At 55.2% G+C, this 23,002-nt stretch overlaps 1 protein-coding gene across 1 annotated transcript in view; it reads right to left on the bottom strand.

Annotated features, from left to right (window-relative positions):
• Window positions 1–23,002, bottom strand: part of LOC139240471 (neural cell adhesion molecule L1-like) — a 97,161-nt gene that overhangs the window by 15,760 nt on the left and 58,399 nt on the right. The window lies entirely within an intron of this gene.

The raw sequence follows: 23,002 nt of genomic DNA, 5'->3' as shown, positions 1-23,002 counted from the left end.
GCATTCACTCTCGTAATATAGGGAAACGCAGTAGCAGGTCTGCGCACAGCAAGCTCCCACACACAGCGATGTGATAATGACCCGGATCGTCTGTTTTAGTGATGTTGGTCGAGGGATAAATATTGGCCCCAGGACACCGGGGAGAACTCCCCCTGCTCTTCTTCCAATAGTGGCCCCGGGATCTTTTACATCCACCCGAGAGGGCAGACGGGGCCTCGGTTTAATGTCTCATCGCGAAATACAGCCCCTCCGACAGTGCGGCGCTCCCTCAGTACCGCCCCTCCGACAGTGCGGCGCTCCCTCAGTACTGCCCCTCCGACAGTGCAGGGCTCCCTCAGTACTGCCCTCCGACAGTGCGGCGCTCCCTCAGTACCGTCCCTCCGACAGTTCTGCATTGGGAGTGTCGAGCAAGATTTCTCCAGGTTTCAGAGATAGCGAGGGGTGTTGGGCTGGAGGAGGTTACAGAGATAGGGAGAGGTGTCGGGGCTGGAGGGGGTTACAGAGATAAGGAAGGGTGTAGGGGCTGGAGGGGGTTACAGAGATAGGGATGGGTGTAGGGGCTGGAGGGTGTTACAGAGATAGGGAGGGGTGTCGGGGCTGGAGGGTGTTACAGAGATAGGGAGGGGTGTCGGGGCTGGAGGAGGTTACAGAGATAGGGAGGGGTGTCGGGGCTGGAGGAGGTTACAGAGATAGGGAGGGGTGTCGGGGCTGGAGGAGGTTACAGAGATAGGGAGGGGTGTAGGGGCTGGAGGGTGTTACAGAGATAGGGAGGGGTGTCGGGGCTGGAGGAGGTTACAGAGATAAGGAAGGGTGTAGGGGCTGGAGGGGGTTACAGAGATAGGGATGGGTGTAGGGGCAGGAGGAGGTTACAGAGATAGGGAGGGGTGTAGGGGCTGGAGGGTGTTACAGAGATAGGGAGGGGTGTAGCTGCTGGAGGGGGTTACAGAGATCGGGAGGGGTGTAGGGGCTGGAGGGGGTTACAGAGATAGGGAGGGGTGTAGGGGCTGGAGGGGGTTACAGAGATAGGGAGGGGTGTAGGGGCTGGAGGGGGTTACAGAGATTGGGAGGGGTGTAGGAGCTGGAGGGGGTTACAGAGATAGGGAAGGGTGTAGGGGCTGGAGGGGGTTACAGAGATAGGGATGGGTGTAGGGGCAGGAGGAGGTTACAGAGATAGGGAGGGGTATAGGGGCTGGAAGGGGTTACAGAGATAGGGAGGGGTGTAGGGGCTGGAGGGTGTTACAGAGATAGGGAGGGGTGTAGGGCCTGGAGGGGTTTACAGAGATAGGGATGGGTGTAGGGGCAGGAGGAGGTTACAGAGATAGGGAGGGGTATAGGTGCTGGAAGGGGTTACAGAGATAGGGAGGGGTGTAGGGGCTGGAGGGTGTTACAGAGATAGGGAGGGGTGTAGGGGCTGGAGGGGGTTACAGAGATCGGGAGGGGTGTAGGGGCTGGAGGGGGGTTACAGAGATCGGGAGGGGTGTCGGGGCTGGAGGGGGTTACAGAGATAGGGAGGGGTGTAGGGGCTGGAGGGGGTTACAGAGATAGGGAGGGGTGTAGGGGCTGGAGGGGGTTACAGAGATAGGGAGGGGTGTAGGGGCTGGAGGGGGTTACAGAGATAGGGAGGGGTGTAGGGGCTGGAGGGGGTTACAGAGATAGGGAGGGGTGTAGGGGCTGGAGGAGGTTACAGAGATAGGGAGGTGTGTAGGGGCTGGAGGGGGTTACAGAGATAGGGAGGGGTGTAGGGGCTGGAGGAGGTTACAGAGATAGGGAGGGGTGTAGGGGCTGGAGGGGTTTACAGAGATAGGGAGGGGTGTAGGGGCTGGAGGAGGTTACAGAGATAGGGAGGGGTGTAGGGGCTGGAGGGGGTTACAGAGATAGGGAGGGGTGTAGGGGCTGGAGGGGGTTACAGAGATAGGGAGGGGTGTAGGGGCTGGAGGGGGTTACAGAGATAGGGAGGGTGGCGAGGCTGAGAACCAGCAAAGCTGAATCCCTCGAGTTGAATCAGTCACGAGGATACGGAGAGCAATAAAGGCGTCGGGCAGGTAATGCAGGTCTGATACCTCTTTCATTTGGCTGTGAACCTCTCCCGCTCCGTCGAGTCTCATTCCACAAGGAGAGTCTGATTTAATTTACTTCTTTCTGCCTTAAATCCAGGCAGTTATGCCCTGCAGCAGCAGAAAACTATCTAAATGTTAATCCATCAACTTTGGCTCCTCGTTTTATGATAACCTAAAATTCGGTTCAGCTGCTTAAATATTAAAGCCTAAAAAATCAGAAGTGCACTGTCGGAGGGGCAGTACTGAGGGAGCCCCGCACTGTCGGAGGGGCGGTACTGAGGGAGTGCCGCACTGTCGGAGGGGCAGTACTGAGGGAGTGCCGCACTGTCGGAGGGGCGGTACTGAGGGAGCGCCGCACTGTCGGAGGGGCAGTACTGAGGGAGTGCCGCACTGTCGGAGGGGCGGTACTGAGGGAGCGCCGCACTGTCGGAGGGGCAGTACTGAGGGAGCCCCGCACTGTCGGAGGGGCGGTACTGAGGGAGTGCCGCACTGTCGGAGGGGCAGTACTGAGGGAGTGCCGCACTGTCGGAGGGGCAGTACTGAGGGAGCCCCGCACTGTCGGAGGGGCAGTACTGAGGGAGCGCCGCACTGTCGGAGGGGCAGTACTGAGGGAGCGCCGCACTGTCGGAGGGGCAGTACTGAGGGAGTGCCGCACTGTCGGAGGGGCAGTACTGAGGGAGTGCCGCACTGTCGGAGGGGCAGTACTGAGGGAGCGCCGCACTGTCGGAGGGGCGGTACTGAGGAAGCGCCGCACTATCGGAGGGGCAGTACTGAGGGAGTGCCGCACTGTCGGAGGGGTGGTACTGAGGGAGAGCCGCACTGTTGGAGGGGCAGTACTGAGGGAGCGCCGCACTGTCGGAGGGGCAGTACTGAGGGAGCGCCGCACTGTCGGAGGGGTGGTACTGAGGGAGAGCCGCACTGTCGGAGGGGCAGTACTGAGGGAGCGCCGCACTGTCGGAGGGGCAGTACTGAGGGAGCGCCACACTGTCGGAGGGGCAGTACTGAGGGAGCGCCACACTGTCGGAGGGGCGGTACTGAGGGAGCGCCGCACTGTCGGAGGGGCAGTACTGAGGGAGCGCCACACTGTCGAAGGGGCAGTACTGAGGGAGTGCCACACAGTCGGAGGGGCAGTACTGAGGGAGTGCCGCACTGTCGGAGGGGCGGTACTGAGGGAGTGCCGCACTGTCGGAGGGGCAGTACTGAGGGAGCGCCGCACTGTCGGAGGGGCGGTACTGAGGGAGCGCCGCACTGTCGGAGGGGCGGTACTGAGGGAGCGCCGCACTGTCGGAGGGGCAGTACTGAGGGAGCCCCGCACTGTCGGAGGGGCAGTACTGAGGGAGCCCCGCACTGTCGGAGGGGCAGTACTGAGGGAGCGCCGCACTGTTGGAGGGGCAGTACTGAGGGAGCAATGCACTGTCGGAGGGGCAGTACTGAGGGAGCCCTGCACTGTCGGAGGGGCAGTACTGAGGGAGCGCCGCACTGTCGGAGGGGCAGTACTGAGGGAGTGCCGCACTGTCGGAGGGGCTGTATTTCGGATGAGACATTAAACCGAGGCCCCGTCTGCCCTCTCGGGTGGATGTAAAAGATCCCGGGGCCACTATTGGAAGAAGAGCAGGGGGAGTTCTCCCCGGGGTCCTGGGGCCAATAATTATCCCTCGACCAACATCACTAAAACAGACGCTCCGGGTCATTATCACATCGCTGTGTGTGGGAGCTTGCTGTGCGCAAATTGCCTGCCACATTTCCCACAATACAACAGTGAGCGCACTTCAATAAAGATCCCCGTGTGAGGTGCTACAAGGCGCTGTCGAAATGGAAGTGAGTCTCGCGGTACATGGCGCTCCCGCGATTTATTTTCGTGTTAATTTTAACCGTCTCACGTTGTGTCATCCATGCCGCGAAAGATGAAAGTGTTCTTTCAAGCTGGAGTTACTCAATGTAGTTTCTTGTTTAACATGACAACTTGTGAAACACATCGACCGTGACTTAATACGGTGTATGTGAACTGCACGCTGCATCAGATGTACACGAGGTCAGCGTTCGATCAGAAACATCGTTCGGCCGATTTGTATAAATTGGTTTGTTTTATAATCTCCTGCCCACCCACTCAGCCTCCCTAACCATCAGCTCCTCCACAACTCTGCCTCCACCCACCCCCGTGTCCTAACTCACACCCAGTCCCACTCACCCATCACCCCATGTGCCCCGTGTCCTAACTCACACCCAGTCCCACTCACCCATCACCCCCTGTGCTCACTGCCCCGTGTCCTAACTCGCACCGAGTCCCACTCACCCATCACCTCCTGTGCTCACTGACCCCGTGTCCTAACTCACACCCAGTCCCACTCACCCATCACCTCCTGTGCTCACTGACCCCGTGTCCTAACTCACACCCAGTCCCACTCACCCATCACCCCCTGTGCTCACTGACCCCGTGTCCTAACTCGCACCCAGTCCCGCTCACCCATCACCCCCTGTGCTCACTGACCCCGTGTCCTAACTCTCACCCAGTCCCGCTCACCCATCACCCCCTGTGCTCACTGCCCCGTGTCCTAACTCTCACCCAGTCCCGCTCACCCATCACCCCCTGTGCTCGCTGACCCCATGTCCTAACTCGCACCCAGTCCCGCTCACCCATCACCCCCTGTGCTCACTGCCCCGTGTCCTAACTCACACCCAGTCCCACTCACCCATCACCCCCTGTGCTCACTGCCCCGTGTCCTAACTCACACCCAGTCCCACTCACCCATCACCCCCTGTGCTCACTGACCCCGTGTCCTAACTCGCACCCAGTCCCACTCACCCATCACCCCCTGTGCTCACTGCCCCGTGTTCTAACACACCCAGTCCCACTCACCCATCACCCCCTGTGCTCGCTAATCGACATTGCTCCTGGTTAAACGCCTCGATTTCAAAATTCTCATCCTTGTTTACAAATCCCTCCTCACCCCCTCCCTATCTCTGTAACCCCCTCCAGCCCCTACACCCCTCCCTATCTCTGTAACCCCCTCCAGCCCCTACACCCCTCCCTATCTCTGTAACCCCCTCCAGCCCCTACACCCCTCCTTATCTCTGTAATCTCCTCTAGCCCCTACACCCCTCCCTATCTCTGTAACCCCCTCCAGCCCCTACACCCCTCCCTATCTCTGTAACCCCCTCCAGCCCCGACACCCCTCCCTATCTCTGTAACCTCCTCCAGCCCCTACACCCCTCCCTATCTCTGTAACCTCCTCCAGCCCCTACACCCCTCCCTATCTCTGTAACCTCCTCCAGCCCCTACACCCCTCCAGCCCCTACACCCCTCCCTATCTCTGGAACCCCGTCCAGTCTCTACACCCCTCCTTATCTCTGTAACCTCCTCCAACCCCCCGAGATCTCTGCACTCCTCTAATTCTGCCCTCCTGACCATCCCTGATTATAATCGCTCCACCATCGGTGGCCGTGCCTTCTGCTGCCTGGGCCCCAAGCTCTGAAACTCCCTCCCTAAACCTCTCCCCCTCTCTTGCCTCCTTTAAGACGCTCCTTAAAACCTCGCTCTGTGACCCAGCTTTTGGTCACCTGTCCCTAATATCTCCTCGTTGTGGCTCGGGGTCCGATTGTCTGATTGATGTTCCTGGGAAACGCTTTAGGATGTTTTACTGCGTTCCAGGCGCTATATCAAGGCAGGTTGTTGTCGATGTTGGGTGAGAGAGCGGAAGACGGCCAGTGAAGATGGAAGCTGTACCCTAGCGAGAGTCCGTGCCTGCATGTACCCCGAGGTGAAGGGGTTGACTTATGAGGAAAGGTTGAGGAGGTTGGGCCTCTACTCATTGGGATTCAGAAGAATGAGAGGTGATCTTATCGAAATGTATAAGATTATGAGGGGGCTCGACAAGGTGGATGCAGAGAGGATGTTCCCACTGATGGGGGAGACTAGAACTAGGGGGCATGGTCTTAGAATAAGGGGCCGCCCATTTAAAACTGAGATGAGGAGGAATTTCTTCTCTCAGAGGGTTGTAAATCTGTGGAATTCGCTGCCTCAGAGAGCTGTGGAAGCCGGGACAATGAATATATTTAAGACAGAGATAGACAGTTTCTTAACCGATAAGGGGGCGGGCAGGGAAGTGGAGCTGAGTCCATGATCGGATCAGCCATGGTCGTATTAAATGGCGGAGCAGGGCTCGAGGGGCCGAATGGCCGACTCCTGCTCCTATTTCTGATGTTCTTATGTTTAATAAGGGGCCGCCCATTTAGGACGGAGATGAGGAGGAATTTCTTCTGGTGAATCTGTGGAATTCTCTGCCCCAGAGAGCTGTGGGGGCTGGGTCATTGAATATATTTAAGGTGGAGATAGACAGATTTTTGAGCGATAAGGGAGTGAAGGGGCGGGCGGGGAAGTGGAGCTGAGCCCAAGATCGGATCAGCCGCCATCTGATTGGATGGCGGAGCGGGCTTGAGGGGCCGAATGGCCGACTCCTGCTCCTGTGTCTGATGTTCTGGACTAGTGGGTCGGACACGGTGGGGGAAGGGAGCTCCGTATTGATTTCCTTTTGCCGGGCAGAACACTTGAGGTCAGCCCGGAGAGATCTGGTGGAAGACAAAAACCACAAAGGAAGCTGTAACAGGAGCTCTTCGCCGGAACATTAAGCTGTCCGCTCTCTCTCGCGGATGCTGATTGATTGCCCGCCCCTCCTCTGCTCCCCCCCCCCCCCGCCCACCCCCCCACCCCCCACCGTCTGCGGTGCCCCTCCCCCTGCAGTCCTTGAGGCCACAGGAAGGCGGGCGCGAGCCACGCGGGCGGAGAAACCCGCGGGCGAGGATGCGCGACGGCGGCAGACAGACAGAAATGTTCTCTCGACGACGCGGGAATCTCCCGCTGTGACAACGGGCTCAGTTGTCCCCGGTGATTTGTGCCAGTTTCATTTGGAACAGGCCGCTCTTTTTTGGCCTGAGTTGAAAAGCCCGCAGTTTCCCCCAATCAATTTGCACCAGCTTAACTCAGCCACCATTTTGTGCGGCCAGTTTCTCTTCAGCCAAAGAGGACGTTAGCAGCCACTCCGTGCCAATTCTGGCCATTTCGGGAAGTTTAGCCAACTGAGAGTTACCCCCATTCTCGGTCCCCGTTCTCCCGCTCCGCTCCCATTCTCGGTCCCCGTTCTCCCGCTCCGCTCCCATTCTCGGTCCCCGTTCTCCCGGTCCGCTCCCATTCTCGGTCCCCACTCTCCCGGTCCACTCCCATTCTTGTCCCATTCTCGGTCCCCACTCTCCCGCTCCGCTCCCATTCTCGGTCCCCGCTCTCCCGCTCCGCTCCCATTCTCGGTCCCCGCTCTCCCGCTCCGCTCCCATTCTCGGTCCCCGCTCTCCCGGTCCGCTCCCATTCTCGGTCCCCGCTCTCCCGCTCCGCTCCCATTCTCGGTCCCCGCTCTCCCGCTCCGCTCCCATTCTCGGTCCCCGCTCTCCCGCTCCGCTCCCATTCTCGGTCCCCGCTCTCCCGCTCCGCTCCCATTCTCGGTCCCCGCTCCGCTCCCATTCTCGGTCCCCGCTCCGCTCCCATTCTCGGACCCCGCTCTCCCGCTCCGCTCCCATTCTCGGTCCCCGCTCTCCCGCTCCGCTCCCATTCTCGGTCCCCGCTCCGCTCCCATTCTCGGTCCCCGCTCTCCCGCTCCGCTCCCATTCTCGATCCCCGCTCTCCCACTCCGCTCCCATTCTCGGTCCCCATTTTCCCGGTCCGCTCCCATTCTCGATCCCCGCTCTCCCACTCCGCTCCCATTCTCGGCCCCCACTCTCCCGCTCCGCTCCCATTCTCGGTCCCCGCTCTCCCGCTCCACTCCCATTCTCGGTCCCCGCTCTCCCGCTCCGCTCCCATTCTCGGTCCCCGTTCTCCCGCTCCGCTCCCATTCTCGGTCCCCGCTCCGCTCCCATTCTCGGTCCCCGTTCTCCCGCTCCGCTCCCATTCTCGATCCCCGTTCTCCCGCTCCGCTCCCATTCTCGGTCCCCGCTCTCCCGCTCCGCTCCCATTCTCGGACCCCGCTCTCCCGCTCCGCTCCCATTCTCGGTCCCCGCTCTCCCGCTCCGCTCCCATTCTCGGCCCCCACTCTCCCGGTCCGCTCCCATTCTCGGCCCCCGTTCTCCCGCTCCGCTCCCATTCTCGGTCCCCGGTTCGCACAGAGAGCGAGAGCGAGCGAGCGGGATAGTGGGGGGCGGGCGGGAGAGTGGACCTGAGTCCATGATCGTATTGAATGGCGGAGCAGACTCGAGGGGCCGTCAGGCCTATTCCTGCACCTATTTCTGATGTTCTCATGAGAGAGAGAGAGAGAGAGAGACGGGGTTGGAGGTAAGTTGGTGCTGTGTGTTTTTCAATGCTTTTCTTGTGTTGGGAGCGGGCTGTCTGATTCACTTTGTGGCCTCAGCTCGCACTGTGTCCCCCGTTACCATGGCAGCCTGATCTTTTTGGCCCAGATCAAGGTTCCGCCCCCAAAACTAAGGTTAGGCCGCGCCAAAACGAAGAAATCCAACGGGGAAAACGTAGAATTATTTTTTTTCACGTACTTGGGCCCCAAAAACATCGGGCGTAACTCTTCAAGTACGCCCAAAAAACTTTGGGGAAAATTGAGCCCAATGACATGTGCCATTTAACGTTGTGGAACGTCCAAAGGGGCTTCACGGGAGCGTTATGAGATTTTAAAAATTTGATACTGAGCCGCATAAGTAGAAATTAGGGACAGGCGACCAAAAGCTGGGTCACAGAGGTGGGTTTAAGTAGCGTCTTAAAAGGAGGAGAGAGAGGCGGAGAGGTTCAGGGAGGGAGTTCCAGAGCTTGGGGCCCAGGCAACAGAAGGCACGACCACCGATGGTGGAGCGATTATAATCAGGGATGGTCAGGGGGGCAGAATTAGAGGAGCGCAGAGATCGCGACCTCCTGGTTTAAACACGATGGGTTCATCCACCAGCTCTAACCAGGGGGGCCCACTCCGAACCAGAGAAGTTTACAGCGCGGGAGGAGGCCATTCGGCCCATCGTGTCCGCCTTGCGCCGGCCGACCAAGATCCATCCCGGCCTAATCCCACTTTCCCGCTCTGGGTCCGTAGCCCTGTGGGTTACGGCACTTCGAGCACACGTCCAAATGTGGTGAGGGTTTCTGCCTCTACCCCCCTTTCAGGCAGTGAGTTCCCCCCCAGACCCCCACCGCCCTCTGGGTGAAGACATTTCCCCTCAAACCCCCTCGAAACCTCCCCCCAATTACTTTCAATCTCTGCCCCCTGGTTGTTGACCCCTCTGCCAAAGGAAACAGGTCCGTCCTATCCACTCGATCCAGGCCCCTCCTCATTTTATACACCTCAATCAGGTCTCCCCTCAGCCTCCTCTGTTCCAAAGAAAACAACCCCAGCCTCTCCAATCTTCCCTCATCGGTAAAATTCTCCAGTCCCGGCAACGTCCTGGTAAATCTCCTCTGTACCCTCTCCAGTGCAACATCCTGGTAAATCTCCTCTGTACCCTCTCCAGTGCAACATCCTGGTAAATCTCCTCTGCGCCCTCTCTCGTGCAACATCCTGGTAAATCTCCTCTGTACCCTCTCCAGTGCAACATCCTGGTAAATCTCCTCTGTACCCTCTCCAGTGCAACATCCTGGTAAATCTCCTCTGTACCCTCTCCAGTGCAACATCCTGGTAAATCTCCTCTGTACCCTCTCCAGTGCAACATCCTGGTAAATCTCCTCTGTACCCTCGCCAGTGCAACATCCTGGTAAATCTCCTCTGTACCCTCTCTAGTGCAACATCCTGGTAAATCTCCTCTGTATCCTCTCCAGTGCAACATCCTGATAAATCTCCTCTGTACCCTCTCTAGTGCAACATCCTGGTAAATCTCCTCTGTACCCTCTCTAATGCAACATCCTGGTAAATCTCCTCTGTACCCTCTCTAGTGCAACATCCTGGGAAATCTCCTCTGTACCCTCTCCAGTGCAACATCCTGGTAAATCTCCTCTGTACCCTCTCCAGTGCAACATCCTGGTAAATCTCCTCTGTACCCTCTCCAGTGCAATATCCTGGTAAATCTCCTCTGTACCCTCTCTAGTGCAACATCCTGGTAAATCTCCTCTGCACCCTCTCCAGTGCAACATCCTGGTAAATCTCCTCTGTACCCTCTCCAGTGCAACATCCTGGTAAATCTCCTCTGTACCCTCTCTCGTGCAACATCCTGGTAAATCTCCTCTGTACCCTTTCCAGTGCAACATCCTGGTAAATCACTTCTGTACCCTCTCTAGTGCAACATCCTGGTAAATCTCCTCTGTGCCCTCTCTAGTGCAACATCCTGGTAAATCTCCTCTGTACCCTCTCCAGTGCAACATCCTGGTAAATCTCCTCTGTACCCTCTCTAGTGCAACATCCTGGTAAATCTCCTCTGTATCCTCTCCAGTGCAACATCCTGGTAAATCTCCTCTGCGCCCTCTCTAGTGCAACATCCTGGTAAATCTCCGCTGTACCCTCTCCAGTGCAACAACCTGGTAAATCTCCTCTGTACCCTCTCCAGTGCAACATCCTGGTAAATCTCCTCTGCACCCTCTCCAGTGCAACATCCTGGTAAATCTCCTCTGTACCCTCTCCAGTGCAACATCCTGATAAATCTCCTCTGTACCCTCTCTAGTGCAACATCCTGGTAAATCTCCTCTGTACCCTCTCTAGTGCAACATCCTGGTAAATCTCCTCTGTACCCTCTCTAGTACAACATCCTGGTAAATCTCCTCTGTACTCTCTCTTGTGCAATATCCTGGTAAATCTCCTCTGTACCCTCTCCGCTACAACATCCTGGTAAATCTCCTCTGTACCCTCTCCAGTGCAACATCCTGGTAAATCTCCTCTGTACCCTCTCCAGTGCAACATCCTGGTAAATCTCCTCTGCGCCCTCTCTAGTGCAACATCCTGGTAAATCTCCTCTGTACCCTCTCTAGTGCAACATCCTGGTAAATCTCCTCTGTACCCTCTCTAGTGCAACATCCTGGTAAATCTCCTCTGTACCCTCTCCAGTGCAACATCCTGGTAAATCTCCTCTGTACCCTCTCCAGTGCAACATCCTGGTAAATCTCCTCTGCGCCCTCTCTAGTGCAACATCCTGGTAAATCTCCTCTGTACCCTCTCCAGTGTAACATCCTGGTAAATCTCCTCTGTACCCTCTCCAGTGCAACATCCTGGTAAATCTCCTCTGTACCCTCTCCAGTGCAACATCCTGGTAAATCTCCTCTGTACCCTCTCCAGTGCAACATCCTGGTAAATCTCCTCTGTACCCTCTCTAGTGCAACATCCTGGTAAATCTCCTCTGTACCCTCTCTAGTGCAACATCCTGGTAAATCTCCTCTGCACCCTCTCCAGTGCAACATCCTGGTAAATCTCCTCTGTACCCTCTCCAGTGCAACATCCTGGTAAATCTCCTCTATACCCTCTCCAGTGCAACATCCTGGTAAATCTCTTCTGCACCCTCTCTAGTGCAACATCCTGGTAAATCTCCTCTGCACCCTCTCCAGTGCAACATCCTGGTAAATCTCCTCTGTACCCTCTCCAGTGCAACATCCTGGTAAATCTCATCTGTACCCTCTCCAGTGCAACATCCTGGTAAATCTCCTCTGTACCCTCTCTAGTGCAACATCCTGGTAAAGCTCCTCTGTACCCTCTCTAGTGCAACATCCTGGTAAATCTCCTCTGTACCCTCTCTAGTGCAACATCCTGGTAAATCTCCTCTGTACCCTCTCCAGTGCAACATCCTGGTAAATCTCTTCTGTACCATCTCTAGTGCAACATCCTGGTAAATCTCCTCTGTACCCTCTCCAGTGCAACATCCTGGTAAATCTCCTCTGTACCCTCTCCAGTGCAACATCCTGGTAAATCTCCTCTGTACCCTCTCCAGTGCAACATCCTGGTAAATCTCCTCTGCGCCCTCTCTCGTGCAACATCCTGGTAAATCTCCTCTGTACCCTCTCTAGTGCAACATCCTGGTAAATCTCCTCTGTACCCTCTCCAGTGCAACATCCTGGTAAATCTATTCTGTACCCTCTCCAGTGCAACATCCTGGTAAATCTCCTCTGTACCCTCTCCAGTGCAACATCCTGGTAAATCTCCTCTGCACCCTCTCCAGTGCAACATCCTGGTAAATCTCCTCTGTACCCTCTCCAGTGCAACATCCTGGTAAATCTTCTCTGTACCCTCTCTAGTGCAACATCCTGGTAAATCTCTTCTGTACCCTCTCTAGTGCAACATCCTGGTAAATCTCCTCTGTACCCTCTCTAGTGCAACATCCTGGTAAATCTCCTCTGTACCCTCTCCAGTGCAACATCCTGGTAAATCTCCTCTGTACCCTCTCCAGTGCAACATCCTGGTAAATCTCCTCTGCGCCCTCTCTCGTGCAACATCCTGGTAAATCTCCTCTGTACCCTCTCCAGTGCAACATCCTGGTAAATCTCCTCTGTACCCTCTCCAGTGCAACATCCTGGTAAATCTCCTCTGTACCCTCTCCAGTGCAACATCCTGGTAAATCTCCTCTGTACCCTCTCCAGTGCAACATCCTGGTAAATCTCCTCTGTATCCTCTCCAGTGCAACATCCTGGTAAATCTCCTCTGTACCCTCTCCAGTGCAACATCCTGGTAAATCTTCTCTGTACCCTCTCTAGTGCAACATCCTGGTAAATCTCTTCTGTACCCTCTCTAGTGCAACATCCTGGTAAATCTCTTCTCCACCCTCTCCAGTGCAACATCCTGGTAAATCTCCTCTGTACCCTCTCCAGTGCAACATCCTGGTAAATCTCCTCTGTACCCTCTCTAGTGCAACATCCTGGTAAATCTCCTCTGTACCCTCTCTAGTGCAACATCCTGGTAAATCTCTTCTGTACCATCTCTAGTGCAACATCCTGGTAAATCTCCTCTGTACCCTCTCCAGTGCAACATCCTGGTAAATCTCCTCTGTACCCTCTCCAGTGCAACATCCTGGTAAATCTCCTCTGTACCCTCTCCAGTGCAACATCCTGGTAAATCTCCTCTGCGCCCTCTCTCGTGCAACATCCTGGTAAATCTCCTCTGTACCCTCTCCAGTGCAACATCCTGGTAAATCTCCTCTGTACCCTCTCCAGTGCAACATCCTGGTAAATCTCCTCTGTACCCTCTCCAGTGCAACATCCTGGTAAATCTCCTCTGTACCCTCTCCAGTGCAACATCCTGGTAAATCTCCTCTGTATCCTCTCCAGTGCAACATCCTGGTAAATCTCCTCTGTACCCTCTCCAGTGCAACATCCTGGTAAATCTTCTCTGTACCCTCTCTAGTGCAACATCCTGGTAAATCTCTTCTGTACCCTCTCTAGTGCAACATCCTGGTAAATCTCCTCTGTACCCTCTCTAGTGCAACATCCTGGTAAATCTCCTCTGTACCCTCTCCAGTGCAACATCCTGGTAAATCTCCTCTGTACCCTCTCCAGTGCAACATCCTGGTAAATCTCCTCTGCGCCCTCTCTCGTGCAACATCCTGGTAAATCTCCTCTGTACCCTCTCCAGTGCAACATCCTGGTAAATCTCCTCTGTACCCTCTCCAGTGCAACATCCTGGTAAATCTCCTCTGTACCCTCTCCAGTGCAACATCCTGGTAAATCTCCTCTGTACCCTCTCCAGTGCAACATCCTGGTAAATCTCCTCTGTATCCTCTCCAGTGCAACATCCTGGTAAATCTCCTCTGTACCCTCTCCAGTGCAACATCCTGGTAAATCTTCTCTGTACCCTCTCTAGTGCAACATCCTGGTAAATCTCTTCTGTACCCTCTCTAGTGCAACATCCTGGTAAATCTCCTCTGCGCATTCTCTAGTGCAACATCCTGGTAAATCTCCTCTATACCCTCTCCAGTGCAACATCCTGGTAAATCTCCTCTGTACCCTCTCCAGTGCAACATCCTGGTAAATCTCCTCTGCGCCCTCTCCATTCTGTACCCTCTCCAGTGCAACATTCTGGTAAATCTCCTCTGTACCCTCTCCAGTGCAACATCCTGGTAAATCTCCTCTGCGCCCTCTCTAGTGCAACATCCTGGTAAATCTCCTCTGTACCCTCTCCAGTGTAACATCCTGGCAAATGTCCTCTGTACCCTCTCCAGTGCAACATCCTGGTAAATCTCCTCTGTACCCTCTCCAGTGCAACATCCTGGTAAATCTCCTCTGTACCCTCTCCAGTGCAACATCCTGGTAAATCTCCTCTGTACCCTCTCTAGTGCAACATCCTGGTAAATCTCCTCTGTACCCTCTCTAGTGCAACATCCTGGTAAATCTCCTCTGCACCCTCTCCAGTGCAACATCCTGGTAAATCTCCTCTGTACCCTCTCCAGTGCAACATCCTGGTAAATCTCCTCTATACCCTCTCCAGTGCAACATCCTGGTAAATCTCTTCTGCACCCTCTCTAGTGCAACATCCTGGTAAATCTCCTCTGCACCCTCTCCAGTGCAACATCCTGGTAAATCTCCTCTGTACCCTCTCCAGTGCAACATCCTGGTAAATCTCATCTGTACCCTCTCTAGTGCAACATCCTGGTAAATCTCCTCTGTACCCTCTCTAGTGCTACATCCTGGTAAAGCTCCTCTGTACCCTCTCTAGTGCAACATCCTGGTAAATCTCCTCTGTACCCTCTCTAGTGCAACATCCTGGTAAATCTCCTCTGTACCCTCTCCAGTGCAACATCCTGGTAAATCTCTTCTGTACCATCTCTAGTGCAACATCCTGGTAAATCTCCTCTGTACCCTCTCCAGTGCAACATCCTGGTAAATCTCCTCTGTACCCTCTCCAGTGCAACATCCTGGTAAATCTCCTCTGTACCCTCTCCAGTGCAACATCCTGGTAAATCTCCTCTGCGCCCTCTCTCGTGCAACATCCTGGTAAATCTCCTCTGTACCCTCTCTAGTGCAACATCCTGGTAAATCTCCTCTGTACCCTCTCCAGTGCAACATCCTGGTAAATCTATTCTGTACCCTCTCCAGTGCAACATCCTGGTAAATCTCCTCTGTACCCTCTCCAGTGCAACATCCTGGTAAATCTCCTCTGTATCCTCTCCAGTGCAACATCCTGGTAAATCTCCTCTGTACCCTCTCCAGTGCAACATCCTGGTAAATCTTCTCTGTACCCTCTCTAGTGCAACATCCTGGTAAATCTCTTCTGTACCCTCTCTAGTGCAACATCCTGGTAAATCTCCTCTGTACCCTCTCTAGTGCAACATCCTGGTAAATCTCCTCTGTACCCTCTCCAGTGCAACATCCTGGTAAATCTCCTCTGTACCCTCTCCAGTGCAACATCCTGGTAAATCTCCTCTGCGCCCTCTCGCGTGCAACATCCTGGTAAATCTCCTCTGTACCCTCTCCAGTGCAACATCCTGGTAAATCTCCTCTGTACCCTCTCCAGTGCAACATCCTGGTAAATCTCCTCTGTACCCTCTCCAGTGCAACATCCTGGTAAATCTCCTCTGTACCCTCTCCAGTGCAACATCCTGGTAAATCTCCTCTGTATCCTCTCCAGTGCAACATCCTGGTAAATCTCCTCTGTACCCTCTCCAGTGCAACATCCTGGTAAATCTTCTCTGTACCCTCTCTAGTGCAACATCCTGGTAAATCTCTTCTGTACCATCTCTAGTGCAACATCCTGGTAAATCTCCTCTGTACCCTCTCCAGTGCAACATCCTGGTAAATCTCCTCTGTACCCTCTCCAGTGCAACATCCTGGTAAATCTCCTCTGTACCCTCTCCAGTGCAACATCCTGGTAAATCTCCTCTGCGCCCTCTCTCGTGCAACATCCTGGTAAATCTCCTCTGTACCCTCTCCAGTGCAACATCCTGGTAAATCTCCTCTGTACCCTCTCCAGTGCAACATCCTGGTAAATCTCCTCTGTACCCTCTCCAGTGCAACATCCTGGTAAATCTCCTCTGTACCCTCTCCAGTGCAACATCCTGGTAAATCTCCTCTGTATCCTCTCCAGTGCAACATCCTGGTAAATCTCCTCTGTACCCTCTCCAGTGCAACATCCTGGTAAATCTTCTCTGTACCCTCTCTAGTGCAACATCCTGGTAAATCTCTTCTGTACCCTCTCTAGTGCAACATCCTGGTAAATCTCCTCTGTACCCTCTCTAGTGCAACATCCTGGTAAATCTCCTCTGTACCCTCTCCAGTGCAACATCCTGGTAAATCTCCTCTGTACCCTCTCCAGTGCAACATCCTGGTAAATCTCCTCTGCGCCCTCTCTCGTGCAACATCCTGGTAAATCTCCTCTGTACCCTCTCCAGTGCAACATCCTGGTAAATCTCCTCTGTACCCTCTCCAGTGCAACATCCTGGTAAATCTCCTCTGTACCCTCTCCAGTGCAACATCCTGGTAAATCTCCTCTGTACCCTCTCCAGTGCAACATCCTGGTAAATCTCCTCTGTATCCTCTCCAGTGCAACATCCTGGTAAATCTCCTCTGTACCCTCTCCAGTGCAACATCCTGGTAAATCTCCTCTGTATCCTCTCCAGTGCAACATCCTGGTAAATCTCCTCTGTACCCTCTCCAGTGCAACATCCTGGTAAATCTTCTCTGTACCCTCTCTAGTGCAACATCCTGGTAAATCTCTTCTGTACCCTCTCTAGTGCAACATCCTGGTAAATCTCCTCTGCGCATTCTCTAGTGCAACATCCTGGTAAATCTCCTCTATACCCTCTCCAGTGCAACATCCTGGTAAATCTCCTCTGTACCCTCTCCAGTGCAACATCCTGGTAAATCTCCTCTGCGCCCTCTCCATTCTGTACCCTCTCCAGTGCAACATTCTGGTAAATCTCCTCTGTACCCTCTCCAGTGCAATCACGTCCTTCCTGTAATGTGGTGACCAGAACTGCACGCAGTACTCCAGCTGTGGCCTAACCAATGTTTTATACAGTTCAAGCATAACCCCCCTGCTCTTGTATTCTATGCCTCGATTAATAAAGGCAAGTATTCCGTATGCCTTCTTAACCACCTTATCCACCTGGCCTGCTACCTTCAGGGATCTGTGGACCTGCACTCCAAGGTCCCTCTGTTGCTCTACACTTCTTATTATGTATTCCCTTGCCTTGTTAGCTCTCCCCAAATGCATTACCTCACAATTATCCGGATTGAATTCCATTTGTTCTGCCCACCTGACCGGTCCATCGATATCTTCCTGGAGTGTACAGCTTTCTTCTTCATTATCAACCACAGGCCCGTTTTTAGTATCATCTGCAAACTTTGTAATCATGCTCCCTACATTCAAGTCTAAATCATTGATATATAGCACAAAAAGCAAGGGTCCCAGTACCGAGCCCTGCGGAACCCCCACTGGAAACATCCTTCCAGTCACAAAAACACCCGTCGACCATTACCCTTTGCTTCCTGCCTCCGAGCCAATTTCGGATCCAACTTGCCACTTTGCCCTGTATCCCATGGGCTTTAACCTTTGTCACCAGTCTGCCATGTGGGACCTTATCGAAAGCCTTGCTACAGTCCATATATACTACATCGTACGCACTGCCCTCATCGACCCTCCTTGGTTACCTCCTTGAGAAATTCAACCGGGTTAGTCAGACACGATCTTCCCCCCTTAACAAATCCGTGCTGACTGTCCTCGATTAACCGGTGTCTTACTAACTTCGGGCCCTGGAGCGGGAACTTGAACCCACGTCCTTCGGGCTGAGAAGCAGGAGTTCGTACACTGGAGGGGCGGAAGTTGGGGGGAGGGGCGGAAGTTGGGGGGGGGGGGGAGGGGGGGGGGGAGTGTCTGCAGCTGTCACTCGTTAGCGTAGCGCCAATGATGTCATCACGGCGCCGCGTCACCACGCTGAAAGGGGAGAGCGTGCGCCGTGCTTGATGTTCGATCCGCTGGGCCACACAGGGAGGGTTTCGGCCGGGAGCGGCCTGGCACCCAAGAGGGCCAGGGTGGGGGTTGGTCTCTGGCTGTCCTGTTGGTGGCCTGGCCGAACCCGGGGGAAGGGGGGTGGGGGGGGGCGTAATTGTCGGCCCTTTACGGGACCGCACCGCCATTTTACAAGGATCGCATCCTCACTGCACTGGCAGAAAAAAGCCGCTTTCGGCAGGGAGGAAGATTTTTTCATAAGAACATCAGAAACAGGAGCAGGAGTCGGCTATTTGGCCCCTCGAGCCCTGCTCCACCATTTAATACGACCATGGCTGATCCGATCATGGACTCAGCTCCACTTCCCTGCCCGCCCCCTGATCGGTTAAGAAACTGTCTATCTCTGTCTTAAATATATTCAATGTCCCGGCTTCCACAGCTCTCTGAGGCAGCGAGTTCCACAGATTTACAACCCTCTGAGAGAAGAAATTCCTCCTCATCTCAGTTTTAAATGGGCGGCCCCTTATTCTAAGACCATGCCCCCTAGTTCTAGTCTCCCCCATCAGTGGGAACATCCTCTCTGCATCCACCTTGTCGAGCCCCCCTCATAATCTTATACGTTTCGATAAGATCACCTCTCATTCTTCTAAACTCCAATGAGTAGAGGCCCAACCTCCTCAACCTTTCCTCATAAGTCAACCCCCTCATCCCCGGAATCAACCGAGTGAACCTTCTCTGAACTGCCTCCAAAGCAAGTATATCCTTTCGTAAATACGGAGACCAGAACTGCACACAGTACTCCAGGTGTGGCCTCACCAATACCCTGTATAACTGGAGCAAGACTTCCCTGCTTTTATACTCCATCCCCCTTTGCAATAAAGGCCAAGATACCATTGGCCCTTCCTGATCACTTGCTGTACCTGCATACTAACCTTTTGTGTTTCATGCACAAGTAACCCCCAGGTCCCGCTGTACTGCGGCACTTTGCAATCTTTCTCCGTTTAAATAATAACTTGCTCTTTGATTTTTTTTCTGCCAAAGTGCATGACCTCACACTTTCCCACATTATACTCCCTCTGACAAATGTTTGCCCCGCTCACTGAGCCTGTCTGGGTCCTTTTGCAACGATTTTTTGTGTCCTCCTCACACATTGCTTTTCCTCTCATCTTTGTCTCGCCGTGGGAGGGGGCGGATATGGGCGGTGCGCGCTGTGATGACACACTTAGGACGGACCGGCAACAGCAGAGCGATGGGAGGCGGGCGGGCGGGTCACCTCCGGGATAGCGCGGGAGCGGAATTATCAAAATGGCGGCCATTACGCGGCAAATCGGCACTCCGCAGCGAAACGGGCCTGAAGGGGAAGGGGGCGATTTTGCAGCCCCCACCAGGGTCCGACGCGCGGCTCTTGCTAAGAATTCGTCGAAAACAGAGGTTTGGCCTTACATTGTTTGGACATATCTTCTGTTGCTCCAGAGGAGCAGACAGCACTGGCTTGGGGGCAGGCCCAAACCTGTTTAACTCGAATACACATCAACTGGGCGGGAATAAAACAGGAGCTGGAAGTAGGAACTTCATGGTCGATGGGCGCCTTTAGTCATGGAATGGGAGCAGTGAGACAAATGGCCCAGAAATCCCTGCAGTTGTACAGGGCCTTGGTGAGGCCACACCTGGAGTATTGTGTTCAGTTTTGGTCTCCTAATCTGAGGAAGGACGTTCTTGCTATTGAGGGAGTGCAGCGAAGGTTCACCAGACTGATTCCCGGGATGGCAGGACTGACATATGAGGAGAGACTGGATCGACTGGGCCTGTATTCATTGGAGTTTAGAAGAATGAGAGGGGATCTCATAGAAACATATAAAATTCTGACGGGACTGGACAGGTTAGATGCAGGAAGAATGTTCCCGATGTTGGGGAAGTCCAGAACCAGGGGACACAGTCTAAGGATAAGGGGTAAGCCATTTAGGACCGAGATGAGGAGAAACTTCTTCACCCAGTGAATTGTGAACCTGTGGAATTCTCTACCACAGAGAGTTGTTGAGGCCAGTTCGTTAGATATATTCAAAAGGGAGTTAGATGTGGCCCTTACGGCTAAAGGGATCAAGGGGTATGGAGAGAAAGCAGGAATGGGGTACTGAGGGAATGATCAGCCATGATCGTATTGAATGGTGGTGCAGGCTCGAAGGGCCGAATAGCCTACTCCTGCACCTATTTTCTATGTTTCTACGTCTCCGGGTCGGTACGAAGTTTCTACGGACCCGGGAAGCCATCGGAGAAGCCTGTTTTCAGCGGGCAATGCGCACGCACTGAAAACCGGCTTTTCCGATCTGTCAAGCTGGAGCTCGACAGATGATCCGCAGGTCAGGTGCGAGGACAATTGTACGTGGAAGGTTGGGCTATTTACCCATATCTTGCCCGGGCAAGTGTCCCCAAAAACTCTCACGCCGGAAAAAGCAGGCGCGGAGCCTGGGCCATATGGGAGGTCCATGATCGGATCAGCCATGCTCGTATTAAATGGCGGAGCGGGCTCGAGGGGCTGAATGGCCGACTCCTGCTCCTATTTCTTATGTTCTTATAGCCTACTGTTACAGGCGTTAGAGTTTAAAAACATAGCAGAAACATGATTAAAATAAAGATTTAAAAAACACAATTATGTTAAAACCCTGCCCAATCAGATAATCTTATTATAAAACCCTAACCCTAACTCTTTTTTTTTAAATCGGGAAATGAAACCCTGTGTAACATTTTTCATTTGTATTCGTTTATTGTGCAAGGTGTTTTTTTTTAACGTTTTATGTCGTGTTTGTGCGTTTTGGGCTTTTTCCTCATTGGTAGTAATAGGAGTTTCGTAACGGACAAAGCTCCGGTGGCTGTGAATGAGAAAATACTGAGCTGTGACCGGGCGTGCAGGCCCACGTGACTCCCGCCCACGTGCGCCCACGTGCTGCGCGTCGCAGGGAGAGGAGGCCAGTGGATCGGGAGTTCCAGCGGACACAGCCACGCACGCAGCTCATTTCTATTTCTTCTTGATTTGCCCGCGGGAAATCCTCCTCGTAAGCTGTGCCCCGATTCAGTAAAGTGGCCGGTGTTCAGGCTGTGGGAAGACAAAGGAAAGCGAGGTGGTCACCCAGACTTTCCGGAACCAGATCCACAGGGACGAGGCCCAGTAACAAACGGGCAGGCTGGAGCTGTGTCCTGCCCCTCTCAGTTGAGAAGAAGCATTTTTGCAAGAACAAGAGATGGCAGTTTGCAGCCATCTCTCTCTCTCTCTCGCTCCCCTCCTCCACGCCTGCTCACTTCGTTCAACGCGCGAGGACTGAGCACTCCGCCCGGGACACGGAGAAGAAACGCCATCCATGAACAAAGGGAGCCTCGCCATTTCGACTGGAAAGCTGACCTTGAGACTGGACTTGAACACCACAGATTGGTACAGACCCAGGAGGTACGCCTCATCGGGAGATGCAGCAAGTAAGCCAGAGGGGTAGCTGGTGAGCATTTATCCCAACCCACGCATCTTTAAGACCACCGCATGGTGTGAAAGGGTGTCGTGTGTCCCAACCAAGCCTTAGGGGCTTTAGTGGGGAGGTTTTTGTAAGGGTCGTAGTATAGTATTAGGCAGTCCCTTGAATCGAGGATGACTTGCCTCCACACCAAAAAGGGATGAGTTTACAGATGTTTCAATGAAGGAGCTAATATTCCAGATCCTGAACTACATCCTGAAGGGTGGAAGATGCCTGTGGGTGGATTGTTTTAACGTGGGGTGACCGTTGTACACCAGCCACCACACGGGGCTTGACAGAGCGAGGTCTGGGTCCAGGGGCAAGGGTTAACCAGGACGTCTGGACACCAGCTCTGCTGCACGGGCCCAGTGCGCCCACATATCGCACAGTGTGGGCTGGGCCCCGTGCTGCCCCCCGGGCCCTCGGCTCTCCTGGGCCCCGGTCACGATGATCCTGGGCTACGATCTCTGGCCGCTCCTCCGCCCCGATCTCTCTCCGCCCCGATCTCGCTCCGTTCCTCCGCCCCCGATCTCTCGCCGCTTCTCCGCCCCGATCTCTCGCCGCTCCTCCGCCCCCGATCTCTCGCCGCTCCTCCGCCCCCGATCTCTCGCCGCTCCTCCGCCCCGATCTCTCGCCGCTCCTCCGCCCCGATCTCTCGATACTCCTCCGCCCCCGATCTCTCGCCGCTCCTCCGCCCCGATCTCTCGCCGCTCCTCCGCCCCGATCCCTCGCCGCTCCTCCGCCCCGATCTCTCGCCGCTCCTCCGCCCCGATCTCTCGCCGCTCCTCCGCCCCCGATCTCTCGCCGCTCCTCCGCCCCGATCTCTCGCCGCTCCTCCGCCCCGATCTCTCGCCGCTCCTCCGCCCCGATCTCTCTCCGCTCCTCCGCCCCGATCTCTCGCCGCTCCTCCGCCCCGATCTCTCTCCGCTCCTCCGCCCCGATCTCTCGCCGCTCCTCCGCCCCGATCTCTCGCCGCTCCTCCGCCCCGATCTCTCTCCGCTCCTCCGCCCCGATCTCTGGCCGCTCCTCCGCCCCGATCTCTCTCCGCTCCTCCGCCCCGATCTCTCGCTGCTCCTCCGCCCCCGATCTCTCGCCGCTCCTCCGCCCCGATCTCTCGCCGCTCCTCCGCCCCCGATCTCTCTCCGCCCCGATCTCGCTCCGCTCCTCCGCCCCCGATCTCTCGCCCCTCCTCCGCCCCGATCTCTGGCCGCTCCTCCGCCCCGATCTCTCGCCGCTCCTCCGCCCCGATCTCTGGCCGCTCCTCCGCCCCGATCTCTCGCCGCTCCTCCGCCCCGATCTCTCGCCGCTCCTCCGCCCCGATCTCTCGCCACTCCTCCGCCCCGATCTCTGGCCGCTCCTCCGCCCCGATCTCTCGCCGCTCCTCCGCCCCGATCTCTCGCCGCTCCTCCGCCCCGATCTCTCTCTCCGCCCCGATCTCTCGCCGCTCCTCCGCCCCCGATCTCTCTCCGCCCCGATCTCGCTCCGCTCCTCCGCCCCCGATCTCTCGCCCCTCCTCCGCCCCGATCTCTGGCCGCTCCTCCGCCCCGATCTCTCGCCGCTCCTCCGCCCCGATCTCTCGCCACTCCTCCGCCCCGATCTCTCGCCGCTCCTCCGCCCCGATCTCTCG

This window comes from Pristiophorus japonicus, chromosome 32 (assembly GCF_044704955.1).
Source record: "Pristiophorus japonicus isolate sPriJap1 chromosome 32, sPriJap1.hap1, whole genome shotgun sequence".
NCBI lineage: Eukaryota > Metazoa > Chordata > Chondrichthyes > Pristiophoridae > Pristiophorus > Pristiophorus japonicus.
The sequence above is the reverse complement of the archived record's forward strand: the minus strand, read 5'-3'. Positions and strand labels throughout refer to the sequence as shown.